The 15,724-nt window shown below is 23.8% G+C and overlaps 1 protein-coding gene across 1 annotated transcript in view; it reads left to right on the plus strand.

Annotated features, from left to right (window-relative positions):
• Nucleotides 1–1,297: 1,297 nt before the first annotated feature.
• LOC117174925 (mitochondrial uncoupling protein 2-like) overlaps nucleotides 1,298–15,724 on the plus strand; it is a 46,786-nt gene continuing 32,359 nt past the window's right edge. The window contains exon 1 of the mRNA XM_033364382.1: nucleotides 1,298–1,426. The gene's annotated coding sequence lies outside the window, so the exon portion shown is untranslated. The remainder of the gene's footprint in view (nucleotides 1,427–15,724) is intronic.

The following is a 15,724-nucleotide window of genomic DNA, read 5'->3' on the forward strand; positions in this document are numbered from 1 at the left end:
TGATTCAAACAGTTACATTTTTTCAGAATCTAATTTCAACCAGCATTTAAGTGGCCGAAAGTTTCAAAAATAGTTTTTCGAAAAGTGGAATTTTGTACATTTTGGGATGTTGTGAAATGAGTATCTATACATTCTGATCTCAAAATGATATGCATATATAAATATATTTTAATTTGTTATGCAATCAGTTTAAAAATGTATTAATAATTCAAATTTGCAGAAGTTAAGAATTATTTGAAGGTTTTAATAAAAATAATTTTGTATTGCTTTTTATATTTTAAACTGATTAACTAATTAACAAATGTTTAATTTTGTAACGATATTAAATTATATAAAGGTTGAATTTTAATTTTTGTTAATTAAATAATATAAATTCATTATTCTTGGTAAGATTATGTAGTTGAATTTTAGTTAATATTTTTGTAAAATGGAAGTTTTTTTTTGTTTGAAATACATCTATTACAATTATATATATATATATTTTTTTTTTTTTTTTTTTTTTTTTGATGTTATGAAATGAGTATCTGAATTAAATTTTCCAAATTATACGTACCCATGTTTTAATTTTCCGAAAATTAGTATAAAAGGTTAGTAATATTTCACATTTTCAGAAATGAAACTTCAAGTTTAAAAAAATATAAAGTAAAAATTATGCAAATGTTTCAATTAAAACAATTGTTGAAATTCATATGATAAAAATTAGTTTATATTACAATTACATAATTTGTTAAAAATGTTTGTGCTCTTTTGAATTCAGTATCTGAACTCCGTATTCAAAATTATATGTAAATCTTTTAATTTTTTCAAAAAAGAGTTTTAAATGTTGTAAACTGGTTAATTAATTATTAACGTATTCTGTTTAATCTTGAATTTTTTAGAGTCAGTTCAAAATCTATCAACATTAATAATAATTAATATAAATATATATTAATAAAATTTAAAAAAAAAGATAAAGCAAAATTTTTGTGAATGTTTACATTCTTTCAGAATCTAATTTTACAAAGAATTTTACCGCCAAAACTTTAAAAAAAAATTTCATTAGAAATTTTCTTAAATAATAAAAATTACATAAAAAAGTTGGCACGCGTATAGTCCAGGAAGGAAAAAAACAAGAAAAAGTGGAAGTTTCTTGCTATCAGCTGTCGGATATCAACAAAGCTTGCTGGAAACCGGAATACACCAGGTTAAAACTCGTCATAAGGAAATAATTCTTTTCAGTTAGAAATTCCTAAGAAACTCACCACATCTGTATCTGAATTAGATAAGGTAGAATTTTTCCGTCTACCTACACTGTCCTGAATCCTGTGCATGTATCGATCATCTTGCCAGCCGAGCTGGCATTGGCGGGTCCGGTAAAGCGAAGATAAGCAAAGGCTTTGGCAGAAATTCATTTCAGTTGTGTAGTTGCTCCCTCACTGTACACTTGGTAAGTTCTGCACCTCTTCAGCAATCGCTTTTATTTTTAAACATTCATCAAAAATTCATTTTCCTCCATTGTTTCTCAGTAACAACTAAAGACTAATTTCGCATTATTCTGTTCCTAGTTTTTTACTCGATGGTGTGTTTTTAAAAATAAATTTGTGTCTACAAAAAATAATAGGAATCTATTAAATTTATAAAAGAAGATTATTAATCATTATTTTCCGATCAGAAATAATTTTAAATGATTTGCTTTTTCCTAATTTGATGATTCGTATCCAAGAACGGATCTGAACTAAGCATTTTCAAAAAGTGAAAAAAGTATTGCAGAAAAGACATTTGGTAAAATTAAACTATTTTATTTTAAAAACAATTTCTTATCGTGTTTTTGCGGAATCGTGACTATTTCTAAGAAAATGTAAACAGTTCTTTGTTACCATTGAATGTCAGCATTGAATATCATTAATTCCAAGTCTAGCATCATGGAAAATTCAGTCTAAGTTAATTGTAATAAATTATGTTAAATTTTAAAACTAGAATAGAAGGAAATGCTTTTAAAATTTTAAATTAGCGAAAGCCATGACCCAGCCATAATATATTTGGATGGGTATCTAATCAATATTTTCTGCTTCGTGAAAGCTAAACATTGAGATCCTGCGCGTGAACGAAAAGTGTACACTTTCGCTTTTGTAATTATTATGCAAAGTAAATTTGAATGAATGACCAATTACAGTTATAGTTTGATTCGTTATTTTTGTTATCGATTTCGTTTGTATTTATATAAAAGTGTTAGTTTTTGTTTGCATTTTATTTTCATGGTTGACGATTTAACTATTTCATTTTTTGTTGAAACCTGATCGTTTTTAGATGAAAATTAACTTTTTTTGTTGGAAATTCTCATTTTCTGGTGGAAAATTTAACGTTTTTGTCGAAATTTCATCTTTTAATTAAAAATTCACCTGTTTTCTTTTTGAAAATTCACTGATTTGATTGATATTTTTTCTCTTTCGATTAAAGAATCTTTCTTGATTAAAAAATCATCTTTTATTGTTGAAAAGCACAATTTTTTTATTCAAAGAAAAAAAATCAATTTTGAACGTATGTTGAGATTAATAATTCAACTATTTTATACAGTATTTCTCGTTTTGATTTGAAAATTTAAAGATACAAAATACAATCGGTTTGTTGAAAAATATTTTTGTTTTGTTTTATAATTCGACTATTGTGTTAAATATTTTTCTTTCTTGGTGGAAACCAAGATTTTTTATAGAGAATTTAAATGTTTAGTTTGAATAAACTTTTTCGTTGAAAATTCATATTTGCGCATTGAAAATTCAACTGTTTTGGAGCAAAATGTCCTTTTTAGATTTTATTTAAATCTACGTATTACCTTTAGATTAAACTTAACATTTGCAGATTAAAAATTGCAATTATTTTGTTGGCAAATTGTCTTTTGGGGATGGAAATTTTACTTTTTTGCTTGAAAATTTGGATATTTGGTTAAAAATGAACTTTCCAGTTGAAAGTTAAAATTTTTATATTGAAAATTCAAATTTAGTTTAAAATTCGTCTCTACGATAGAAAATTCGACTATTTTGTTGAAAATACATTTTTTTGGTTAGAAATTAATGTTTTAAACTGTAGATTAAATTTTATTTTTGGTCGAAAATTTCAAGTAAAAAATGTGAATACTTTAGAAGAAATTTGTATTTTTAGGAAAAAAATAATTTCTACACAAAAAATTGTTTTCTTGTCAAAATTGATCGATTTTAGATTTAATTGATTAATTTTTTATCCAGAAAGACGAATTTTCAACAAAACAGTTCAATTTTCTTTAAAAAAGCAATATTTTAAAATGAAATAGTTTTAACAAAAAACAAAATAGTTAAACTTTCATTTTAAGAAGACGAATTTGTTAAAAGAAACTACATTTTCAATCCAAAAATTTGAATTTGAAACGAAGAAGTTCATTTTTAACCAAGAAAAAATTACTTTTTATCAAAAAAGATTAATTTTCAATTTAAATGGACCAGTTTTCTTTAACGTAATTAAATTTTCAACTAAACAGAAATGCCATTAAAAAATAAAATATGTAAATTTATATATTGAATAATTCACTTAAAGAAGATTTTTCAGCAAAATCGTTTAAGCTGAAACAAAAAAAAAAGATTAATTATGAATTAAAAATTTAATAGTTGTATCTTCAACTAAGAACGATCAACCATTAGTTTCTTTTTCTAGTTGGTATTTTAAACAAACATTATTTTTATTTTAAATAAAAACTATTTGAATTAAACAAAATAAAAATATTCTTGAACAAAGAGACAAATATACGGCTAAACCGAAACGGATATATTTTCAATCCAAAAGGATGAATTTTTTATCCGATAAGGCGAAATTTCAACAAACCAGTTGAATTTTCGACCATAAAAGATTTTTTAACAAAATAGGGGAATTTTTAACCCAAGTTATATTTTCGAAAATGTTATTTTTATTTGAAATGGTATTCATTCAAAGTTATATGAAATTAAAAGTTTTTGTTTCCATGCTTGACAAGAACTTTACGACGTTTTTTTCTCTTCACTACCTTATTAAAAAACTACGATTAGAAATTAATTGAAAATAAATTTAAAAAATGACCAATGACATTTAATTTTAAAGAAAAGAAGTTTTTATTTTGTATCCGTGGTTGACCACAACTTGTCGATGCTTCTTATTTTCCTCTCTTACGCCTTATTAAACCAATACTAATTGACAATCACTTAAAGTAAATAAGAAAATTAACAAATTGCATTTATTATTTAATAAAAGTTGTATTGTATTAAGATCGTATTCATTAAAATTTATATAAAATTATACATTTTGGTTTGAATTTTGTTTCTATTGTTGACAACTTATCGATACTTATTTTCCTCTCTTAAGCCATATTAAACAAATACTAATTGACAATCATTTGAAGGAAATAAAACATTAATAAATTTCATTTATTATTTAATAAAAGTTTTATTGTTTTAAGATCGTATTTATTACAAATTATATAAAAGTATACTTTTTTGTTTGCATTTTGTTTCCATTGTTGACAACTTATCGATGCTCCTTATTTTCCTCTCTTATCCCTTCTTAAACTTATACCAATTGAAAATCAATTAAAGTAAATAAAAAGTTTAAAAATTACATTTAATATTTAATAAAATTTACCTTTTTTTAAGATTTTATATAAAAGTATACATTTTTCTTTCCATTGTTGAAAACTTGTCGATGCTTCTTATTTTCCTCTATTATGCCTTATTAAACTAATACTAATTGACAATCATTTAAAGTAAATAAAAAATTAACAAATTACATTTATTATTTAATCAAATTTGTTTTGTTCTAATATCTTACCCATTAAAATTTATATAAAAGTATCCTTTATGTTTCCATTGTTGACAACTTGTCGATGTTATTTATTTTTCTCTCTTATATCTTATTAAACTAATATGATTTGATAATTATTATTTGAAGTAAATTTGAAAATTACAAATTACATGTATTTTTTATGATACGTTATTTATCCAATCGAATTCATTCAAAGTTATGTAAGAGAATAGGTTTTTGTTTACATTTTGTTTCCATGGTTGTCAAGAACTTGTCGATACTTATTCCTCTCTTGTACCTTATTAAACGAATGTGATTTGATAATCATTATTTAAAGTCAATTTAAATTCGAAAATGAAATTTAGTGCTCATGATACGTTATTTATTTTAAAAATTGTATTTATTTAAAGTTATATAATAGTATAAGTTTTTGTTTGCATTTTGTTTCCATGGTTGTCAACAACTTCTCAATGCTTATTTTCCTCTCTTGTACCTCATTAAATTAATACGATTTAGAAATCATTATTTAAAGGAAATTTTTGAATAATACACATTACATCTATTGTTAAATGAACATTCCTTCCAATTTTTTTATTGGAAATGATACAAAACTATAAGTTGTTGTTTACATTTAATATCTTGTCAATGTTCACAACTTATCTACAAACTAACAATCGCTCTATGCAATCTTTTGGTCTAGACTATGACGATTCTAATTATTGATTATAAATTAGTATCATAACTAAATTAGTCAATTACGCATTAAGTAAGTGGTCTCAAAGTCTACGAATATTGACCTTTTGTAAAAGAGCCGTTTTATTCTGATGAACTTCTTATCAGAGGGTTACTCTAACAAATATTTACCTGTCAAATTAAATTGGTTATTTCCAGATAGTTAGGAAATTATTTCTTTTTTCCGACAGTAAGAGATTAAAAAAATATATGAACCACCTTACTAAACGATCATTTATGCAAATTTGGGTTTAGTGAACCTGAAGTTCAAACATTTTCGACCCCTAATATCGCGTGCCTCACGTGTAGACTAGACTTATGATGAGAGCGAGATGTCCTTGAAATCTTTTAGAATTTCTCGTTTGAAGAAAAAAAAAGTAATTATAAATAAGAAAAGTGAGAGGCGAATTACACAAAGGAAGTCGTAGCATTGGACTTTGCACTGCAACGTACGATCGTATTACGCTTACGGTATTTTATACTTTTGGAACCAGATGCTACATTGCTCTGAACTTTGGACCCAAACAGAATTTCCGCTGGCTCATCAAAACCTGGTTTATTATGACACTTTTTACTGCATGATTAATGAAAAATCTTCGCAATTGATTTCATGATAGGGAAAATCTTACACTGGATAAACATTAATTAAAAGTACTAATATGTGTTAAATAATTAATTTAATTAATAACTGAAATAATACACGTGTTCATAAGTTTAAAAATAATTCCCTTTATTTGTGCTCTTAATGAATGATTAATCACTGTAGGTTGCATTATCCACTGTGGAAAAGTTTTCCCTCGATTTGTTACAGACCTCATATTTATTCCCTTTTTTCAAGAAGTTCCTCTTTTTCTCATGTTATTAAGAAACTTCTCCATTTTTAGTTTTCCCCTAAATTCGAATTAAATTAATAATATAACCCAATAGTACTATCTAATTATTTTTGCTTGAAATGGAATTCTGTTTAATTGAATTGTGTATTCTTACTACAGTGTGAATGTTTTCATAAAATATTCTCAATTGAAAATTTTTTTTATAGAATATTTGACCTTAATTTCTTAATCATTTTTTATTTTTAATGCATTGTGATTTTGATGGAAAACATTGTTTAATTTCACAGTAATAATTGCTAATGATAATGAGAAATTCTTTAACTACAATGTTGAAAATTTTACTTGCACTTTAATAATTTCTAATACTGACAAAAAACACAGTAAATTCCAATTTCAAAACTAAATTTTTTTAAATTACCGTTTTTAAATGAAATTCGTATATAATAAATTAAAGAAAAAGATTTTTTTAAACTTGCGTAACTATAGGAAAATAAAAAAATAAAATATTGTTTAACTGTAACCTTTTATTTACTTTTTTTGTTGTTGCAATTAGTGTTTTTACTACAGAATAAATAGAGAATATTTGACCTTTATTTCTTAATAATTTTTTATTTTTAATAAAATGTGATTTTGAAGGGGAACAAATTGTTTAATCTGAAAATAATAATTCCTAATGATAATAAGAAATTCTATAACTGCAACTGACATTTTGAAAGCACAATTAAATAATTATTCAACTACAATGTTGTTGATAAGTTTGTATTTTCACGACAATGTAATTTTTTGATTAATTTTGCTTTCACTTGAATAATGTCTAATGATTACAAAAAACTCAGTCAATTTCAATTTCAAAATTCAAAAAAAATTTAAACAACGTTTTTAAATGAAATTCCTATACAAGAATTTGTAGAAAAAGATTTTTTTTTATAAACTTGCGTAACTATAAGAAAATTTAAAAAAAAATTTTGTTTAACTGTAATTTTTTATTTACTACTTTTTTTGTGACATTTTGTATTTTTACTACAGAATAAATAGAGGATATTTGACCGTAATTTCTTAATGATTTTTTATTTGTAATACAGTGTGATTTTGAATGGAAAAAATTCTTCATTTTCACAATAATAATTTCTAATGATAATGAGAAATTCTTTAATTACAATATTGAAATTTTTAAAGCATAATCAAATAATTATCTCACCACTTTTTTAAAAATAAATTTTTATTTTTACTAGTGTAATATTTTTATTTTTCTTCACTTAAATAATTTATAATGCTGACAAAATACTCAGTAAATTTTAATTTTAAAAGTTAAACAAATTTGTCCAAAACAATATACGAATAAAAATTTAATCTTTTAATAATTTCGTATTTTTGCTACAGTGTTATTTTTAGTAAAAAAAAAACCTTTTACATATTATTCTTAGTACAGAACCCTGGCGTTCTTCAAAGTATTTTTTAAAAATTTCTTCTAATGATTTCAAAAATGCAAAAATGAAATTAAATGACAATAATGAATTAGTAGAATAAAAATTCAACAATTGAAATTAAAAACAATGTTTTTCGTTTAAAAATTGAACTATTTTCGTAGAAAATTAGCCTTTGTAGATGGAAAATTTAACTGCTGGTTGATTTTTTTTCTTTCTTGACTGAATGTTCAACTATTTTTTGAGAATTCCTCTTTTATAATCACAAATGCAATTGTTTGGTTGATAGCCTGTTAAATATTTTGTTAAAAATTCGTTTTTTTTTTTGTTAAAAAATAATTTATTGCGGGAAAATACACCCTTCTTGTTGAAAATATGTCTTTATGAGATATAGAATTCTATTATTTTGGTAGATAACCTACAAATTTGCTTGAAAATTAAAATATTTGGTTAAAAAATAACTTTTTGGTTAATAATACAAATTTTTTGGTTGAAAATTGAAATATATTATGCAAAATTCTATATTAATTAATTTCTTGAATGGATAATTTAACGAAGAAAATATATTTTGTTGTTAAAATATAATTTTTTTGTACTTTAAATTTAACTGTTTTATTTTTTGTTAAAAATTCCATTATTTCGTTTAAAATCAGATTTTTTTTTAAATTTAACTCTTTTGTAGAATTTTTTTGTCTTTTTGGCTTAAAAATTATGCTTTTCTGGTAATTGTTGTCTTTTTGGGTTGAAAATGTAATTACTTTCATAGAAAATTTAAATATTTCTTTCAAGTTTGTTTTTCCCTTGACTAAATATTATTACATTTTTAGTTAAGAATTTATTTTTTTAAGTTGAAAATTCAACTACTGAGTTGAAAGTTGTTCTTCTTCGTTAAAAATTCATATTTTTATTACTGAAAATTCGTACTTTCAGTTAAAAATTCATCTATTTAATAAAAAATTTAACAATTTTGTTAAAAATTTGTCTTCTTTTGGTTTAAAATTAATCTGTATAATAGAAAATTTGTCCTATTGGCTTGACAAATTTAACCATTTTGTAGATTTGAAAATTCAACTGTTTAATTAAAAATTCGCCCCTTAAAAAAATATTTGGTTAAATATTGTACTTTTTTGGGGGTAAAAATTTGTCTCTCTTGCTATTTTTATAAAAAATCACTCTATTTAAAAAATATTATTAAAACTTCTTGTATATAGCCTAAAATGGTTTCATACGTTAAATTCAATTTTCTATTTGAAATTTTTAAATCTTACTTTGCATCATTCATTGTAATTTAAATTTTCTTATCCGCATTGCATTTTATGTATCACTTAAATAAAATATGCAGATGTTTCTTGGTGAAGAATAAATACAATGATAAGAAGTCACTGATATTTTTTTTCTTTATTGGCTCATAAGTATAATGGATTATTTAATATAGTAATAAATAATTATTATAAAAAAATTGTTATAACTTATTATGTTATACGTATGAATATCCTAATTATCTGACATGTGCAGCCTATAATCGTTAATAAGTATGGATACATAAATTGTGATTAATAGTGCATAACACGTGCTGCATCACGTTCACCCATATTCATCAAATCCAATCAATAGTTACTTGCATAATAAATATTGCTTATCGCTGACGTATTAAAAAATAAAATCAAAGAAAAAAATTCTATGAAAATGAAAAAGGCATTTTTTTATTATAAATATTGTTGAGCATTTAACAATAAAAACAAGTTAAAAATTAATTAATAGTCTTTTCACTAATTTTTACATAAAATAATAATCATAGAAAATTAACTTTAATTTAAAGTCAATTAAATGTCAAATCGGGCCATCCATTTGTTATTATTAAAAATGCAAATATTTGGCTGAAAATTAATCTTTTTTGACTGAAGATTAAACTATTTGTTTTAAAATTTGTATTTTTGGATGGGTTTTACTATTACATATTTTGTTAAAAATTTATCTTTTTTTTATTGAAAATCCTACTACTTGGTTACAAGTTGAATTACTTTGTTAGAAAATGTGCTTTATTTTTGTCTGAAAATTCTTTTATTTTTAGTTGAATTCGCCTGTTTTTTTGAACTAAAATATTTTTTGTTTAAAATATCCACTATTTGATTTTTGTTGAAAATTTATTATTTTTTGTTCGAAACTTTATTATTTGGTTCAGAATTTAATATTTTTCAGAAACTTAGAACACTTTTAAACAAATTCGTTTTATTGTGTAAAGTTTTAACCAATTTATTGAAAATTCATTCTTTCTTTTCTCAATTTCTATTTTTTTTACATAAGAATTTAACTATTCCATTGTTTATTAAAAATTGATTGTTTTGGATTGAAAATGTAACTAATTGGTTTCAAATTTGTCCTTTTTGGTAAATAATTAACTAATAACTTTTTTGTAAAAAATTCATCTTTTTTAATTAAAAATATAATTATTTAGTTTAAAATTTAATCATATTTTTGAAAGTTGAAATATTATGTTAAAAAATTATTTTATTGGCTGAAGATTTAACTGTTTTCTTTGAAAACAATTTTTCCATATGATAATTGAACTATTTCAGTTTTTATTGCAAATTGGTCGTTTTCAGTTGTAAAGTCAACTATTTGGTTGAAAATCATGTATTTTGCTAAAAAAATTTCTTTATCAAAACTCAATTTGTTTACATAAGAATTTAACTATTCCATTTTTGATTGAAAATTGATCGTTTTGGACTAAAAATGTAACTAATTGGTTTAAAATTTGTCATTTTTGGTAAATAATCAACTAATAACTTTTCTTTTTAAATTAATCTTTTTTAGTTAAAAATGTTATTGTTTAGTTCAAAAGTTAATCATATTTTTTAAAGCTGAAATGCTTTGTTAAAAACTTATTTCATTGACTGAAGATTTAACTGTTTTGTTTGAAATCAATTTTTTTATATGATAATATAACTATTTCAGTTTTTATTGCAAATTGGTCGTTTTCAGTAGAAAAGTCAACTATTTGGTTGAAAATCATGTATTTTGCTAAAAAAAATTTTTTTCGTTATCAAAACTCAATTTGTTTGCATAAGAATTTAACTATTTCATTTTTGATTGAAACTTTATCGATTTGGGCTGTAAATGTAACTAAATGGTTTAAAATTTGTCCCTTTAATTAAATAATCAGCTAATAACTTTTTTGATCAAAATTAATCTTTTTTGGTTACAAATTTTATTATTTAGTTTAAAAAAATAATCACATTTTTGTAATTTGAAAAACTTTGTTAAACATTTATTTTATTGGTTGAAGATGAATTGTTCTTTTGAAAATGCATTTTCTATTTGTTGAAAATGAATTTTGAAATTAAAATGAAACTATTTTAGTTTTTATTGCAAATCGCTCGTTTTTAGTTGAAAAGTCAAGTATTTGCTTGAAAATTAATGTTATTTGTTGAAAATTCGTTTTTTCTTGATCAAAAGTTAATTTTTTACATAGAAATTTAAATATTCTATTTTTCATAAAAAATGTATCCTTTTGGGCTGAAAATCTAACTATTTGATCGAAAATTTTTCCTTTTTGGTAAATAACCAGCTAATAATATTTTTCTTAAAAGTTCATCTTTTATGATTAATATTCTTTTTATTTACTTCGGAAGTTAATTTTTTTTTAAAGTTAAAATACTTCGTTAAAAATTTATTTTAGTGGTTAAAGATTTAGCTGTTGTTTTGTAATATACTTTCCATTTGTTAAAAAATAATCTTTTCACATAAAAATTTTAATATTCCATTTTTTATTGCAAATTAATAGTTTTTATTCAAATACTCAACCATTTGTTTAAAAATGCATGCTTTCTGTTGGAAATGCGTCCTTCTTTATCAAAAATAACTTATATTTTGCGTTGGGGATTCATTTTTTTTTTACTACAAATTTTATTATTTAGTTCAAAAAGTAATCATTTTTTCGGAAATCAAATATATTGTTAAAAATTTCTGTTGATTTCTTGTTCTCTCATGACTGAAAAGTATTTCTTTATAATTTCAACTATTTCATTAAAAATTAGTCTTTTGGTTGAAATATAATTTTCTCAACTGAAAATTTTTAATATTTCAATTTTTAAACAAAAATTGCACTGTTTAATATTCAGTTTAAAATTCGACTATTTTCCGAAGAATTCATCGAAAATTTAATTATTTATGTGAATGCTTGACAATTTGGTTGTAAGGGTTGACTTTTTGGTTGAATACTCAACTTAAACTAAAAAATGCTGTAGAAATTAATCAAACCTTATTTATTATAAATATTGATGAGAAGTCAACAATCAAAACGTGATTTTGATTAATTAACAGTATTTTGATAAATTTTTACATAAAATAATAAATAAAGTGAATGAACTTTAATCTAAAATTAATTAAGAGGGAAACTGCATCGGTGATCATCTTGAAAAGATTCTATCTGGCGAAGTTCCAACGTTTTACGTTCATGCTTTTCTATTTTTACAACAAATTCCCTCCCCCCTTGTTTTTCTCTATATCACACTACCAATGCGTCAATATAAATATATAAACATTTCACGCTGCCTCATGTGCGAAAATTATTCTCGTGTAAAATGATATTAATACGTTTGACGTTTGTTAATAAAAAGGAGGAAATATGACTCACAGATAAACTCAGAGACAAGTGCAGACTAAAAGTTAATTTCAAAACAAGCAATACGATTCTGCAGCCAAATAGTTAAATTTAAATGAACAATTAAATTTGAGATGAAACATTTGCATTTACAAACAACATCGTTGTACTTTCGAGCAAACAAGACGATTTTTTAACAAAACAGTTTAATTTTTTTAACAAAATGTTTTAAGTTACAACCTACAAAGATGTATTTTTAACCAGAAAGTCTAATTTTCAAACAAAAAAATATTTAACTGTAACCAGAAACTGTTTTTTTTTCTAATCCAAAGTTGAATTATAACGTCAGTCCCACAAAACTTTGGTTATTGGAGGGGGGAGGGCAGAACTGGAAACGAGAGTCATAGTTGGTTGATGTTTTGAATAAAGATCAAAGTTAAATTCGTAGTTAAAAAAATTCATTCTCGAATATAAAAGACGGATTTTGAAGAAAATAATAAGTTCAATATAATAAATAAAAAATAACAAATTCAAACTTATTTATTCTTCGACCTTTCGACACATTAAAAAAAAACAGTTGATTAAAAAAAAAAAGTTTTTAACCAAACAGTCCAATTTTTCGATTTAAGAACGGAAATTTAAAAAAAGTTGATTTTTATGCACAACATTCATGGAGATACAAATCTATCATCCCTGACATGTTGCACAATCTAACCGATCCACAGTGGAAGAAAGTTCACTTTTTTCGTTCAAAAATGTTCAAAGCCTTCAATTTTGGTCCGATTTTGAATTTGAAAATAATTAGAGTTCATTCAATTGGGAAAAGCTTGTCTCTCCAAACTGTTGTCTCCTCTATTTGTTTATTAATAATTTGGCCACTCAAAGTATGGAAAAACTGAAATTTTTTACATAAAAATTTTTTACACTTAAATAAATGACCAGGAAAACGTTATGTTGGCTTAAATAAATGTATAGGGACTCGTAGAATACAAATAATTTATTTATTATTCCATTTATTTCTTAAAAACAAATTTTATGAACAAATTGACAAATAGTCTTATCACCCGCAACAAATCTTTTATTTTTGCTAAAAGTGCTGCATATTAATCTAGAAATGACATTTAATACGCAAATAATTTAAAAAATTATGATAACCATTGTTGTAAACAATTCTTTTCCCAAAATATTAAAATTTGAGATTTTTTCAAATTATGATTTCCTTCAATCGCCAGAAAGATTTCAGGTATTCCTCAAAATAATAAATATACTGTAATATTTGATGAAATATAAAAATTTACATTTTTATGAAGAAATTAGATAAGCAAATTCAAAATTTTGGCCCTTTCGCAGAGAATTTTTTTTGCACTGAAAATGTTTTTAACTATTGGATGAATGACTGTTAGTCACAAAAATATTAGAAAATTTAACAATAACCACTGTTATTAACAAATCTTGTGACAAAGTATTTAAACTTAAGGTTTTATCAAATTTAAATTCGATATTTTCCAAGTGAAACTGCCAACATTTGGAATTACTTTATATAAATTATTTATAAACATTTAAGTTGCTATATTTTACTAAATATTGCCAGATACATTTGTTTAGAAATATCCGTAGCTATTTTATCAATCAAAGAAAATACAAATTTGATAAAACCTTGAATTTGAATATTTCGTGACGCTAATTATTTATAACAATGGATATTGTTAACTTCTCAATTATTATTGTAACTAGCAGTCTTTCGTCCAACAGCTTAAAACATATCCAGTGCAAAAAAGTTTTTTTTTCTGTGTGAAAGGGCTACAATTTTGAATATGTTTATATAATTTGTTTATAAAAATTTTAATCTTCATATTTTATGAAATATTAATAAATATTTATTATTTTAAGAAATACCCGAAGTCGTTCCGGCGATTGAAGAAAAATAAAATTTGAAAAAATCTCAAATTTTAATATTCGGCCACAAGAATTGTTTATAACAATGGTTATTATGAACTTTTCAATTAGTTTTGTAATTAAATGTCATTCCTACGTTTATATAAAGCACTTTTAGCAAACAGAATTTTTTTTTCCTATGATAAAACTATTTGCTAATTTGTTCATAAAATGTGTTTATAAGAAAAAATGTAAAAGGAACAAATTATTTGTATCTTCAGAATTAAATAAACTTTTATTTAAAAAAAAATCAAAGTCGGATAGAAATTGAAAGCTCAGAACATTTTTGAACGAAAAAGAGTGCATTTCCTGCCACTGTGGGTCGCTTTGATTATGCAGCATGTCAGGGATGATGGATTTGTATCTCCCAGAATGTTGTAGGTGAAAATGAACTGTTTTGTTAAAAATTTTCGTTCTCAGTTTGAAAAATTCAACTGTTTGGCTGAAACTTAAACACTAACTACTCCTGATAATATTTCAAGTCCATCTTTTAATATCCATTTTCTGAGTTTCTAGTGTCGCATCCCTTTTTAATAATATATATTTTTTGCATAGTTTCTACTCATTCTCTTTTCTTGAGATCAACGACACCCTTAGCATTCCAAACAACCAGTCTCCATTCACCGCCTGAAACTTGACCTTTACCGCGTGCACGCCCTTCGAAAATCGATTTTTCAGTTCATTCCGTCGTACGATGGAGAGTCTACTTATAGCGTCAGTCCCACCAAACCAGTCCTCGCAATCCTTATAAATTTTTAAACTGCGCTTGCGTCGCCCGACAACCAGATTGGTTACTATTAGCGCGCGTATTTTAAATTATATAAATATTAAAATTTAATAATAATGCTAAATAATGATTGGAAAATTCATTCCAAGTTATTCCTTAATCCTAAAATCGAATTTTGGACCAAAGTCATAGTTGCTATTTTAACAACAACAAATATCTTTATTTTAAATAAAAACCTGTGGAATTCAACGAAAAAAGATGATTTTTCAACCAAGAAAGATTCTGGAGTCAGAAGGACAATAATAATTGCAATCAAATTGATGAATTTTCCAGCTTATAGAAGAATTTTCTACAAAACAGTTAAATTTCCAGCCCGAAAATATGAATTTTTAACAAGAAAGTTCATTTTTAAACTGATACTTTTAAACGAAATTACAGAATTTTCAATTAAAAAAGACAAATTTAAAACAAAATATTAGAATTTCTAACTTAAGATATGAATCTTGAACTAATGAAATGAATTTGTAAGAAAGTAGTTAAATTATCACTTAAAAATCTCATTTTTAACTAAAAATAGGATAGTTAAATTTTTGGTTTAAAAAATTAATTTTTGACCAAACATAGAATAGTTAAATTTTTAGTTTACAATATTAATTTCTATGGAAGTATTGAATATTTCAATTTTCGGTTAAAA

This window comes from Belonocnema kinseyi, chromosome 6, assembly GCF_010883055.1.
Source record: "Belonocnema kinseyi isolate 2016_QV_RU_SX_M_011 chromosome 6, B_treatae_v1, whole genome shotgun sequence".
Classification (NCBI taxonomy): Eukaryota; Metazoa; Arthropoda; class Insecta; order Hymenoptera; family Cynipidae; genus Belonocnema; species Belonocnema kinseyi.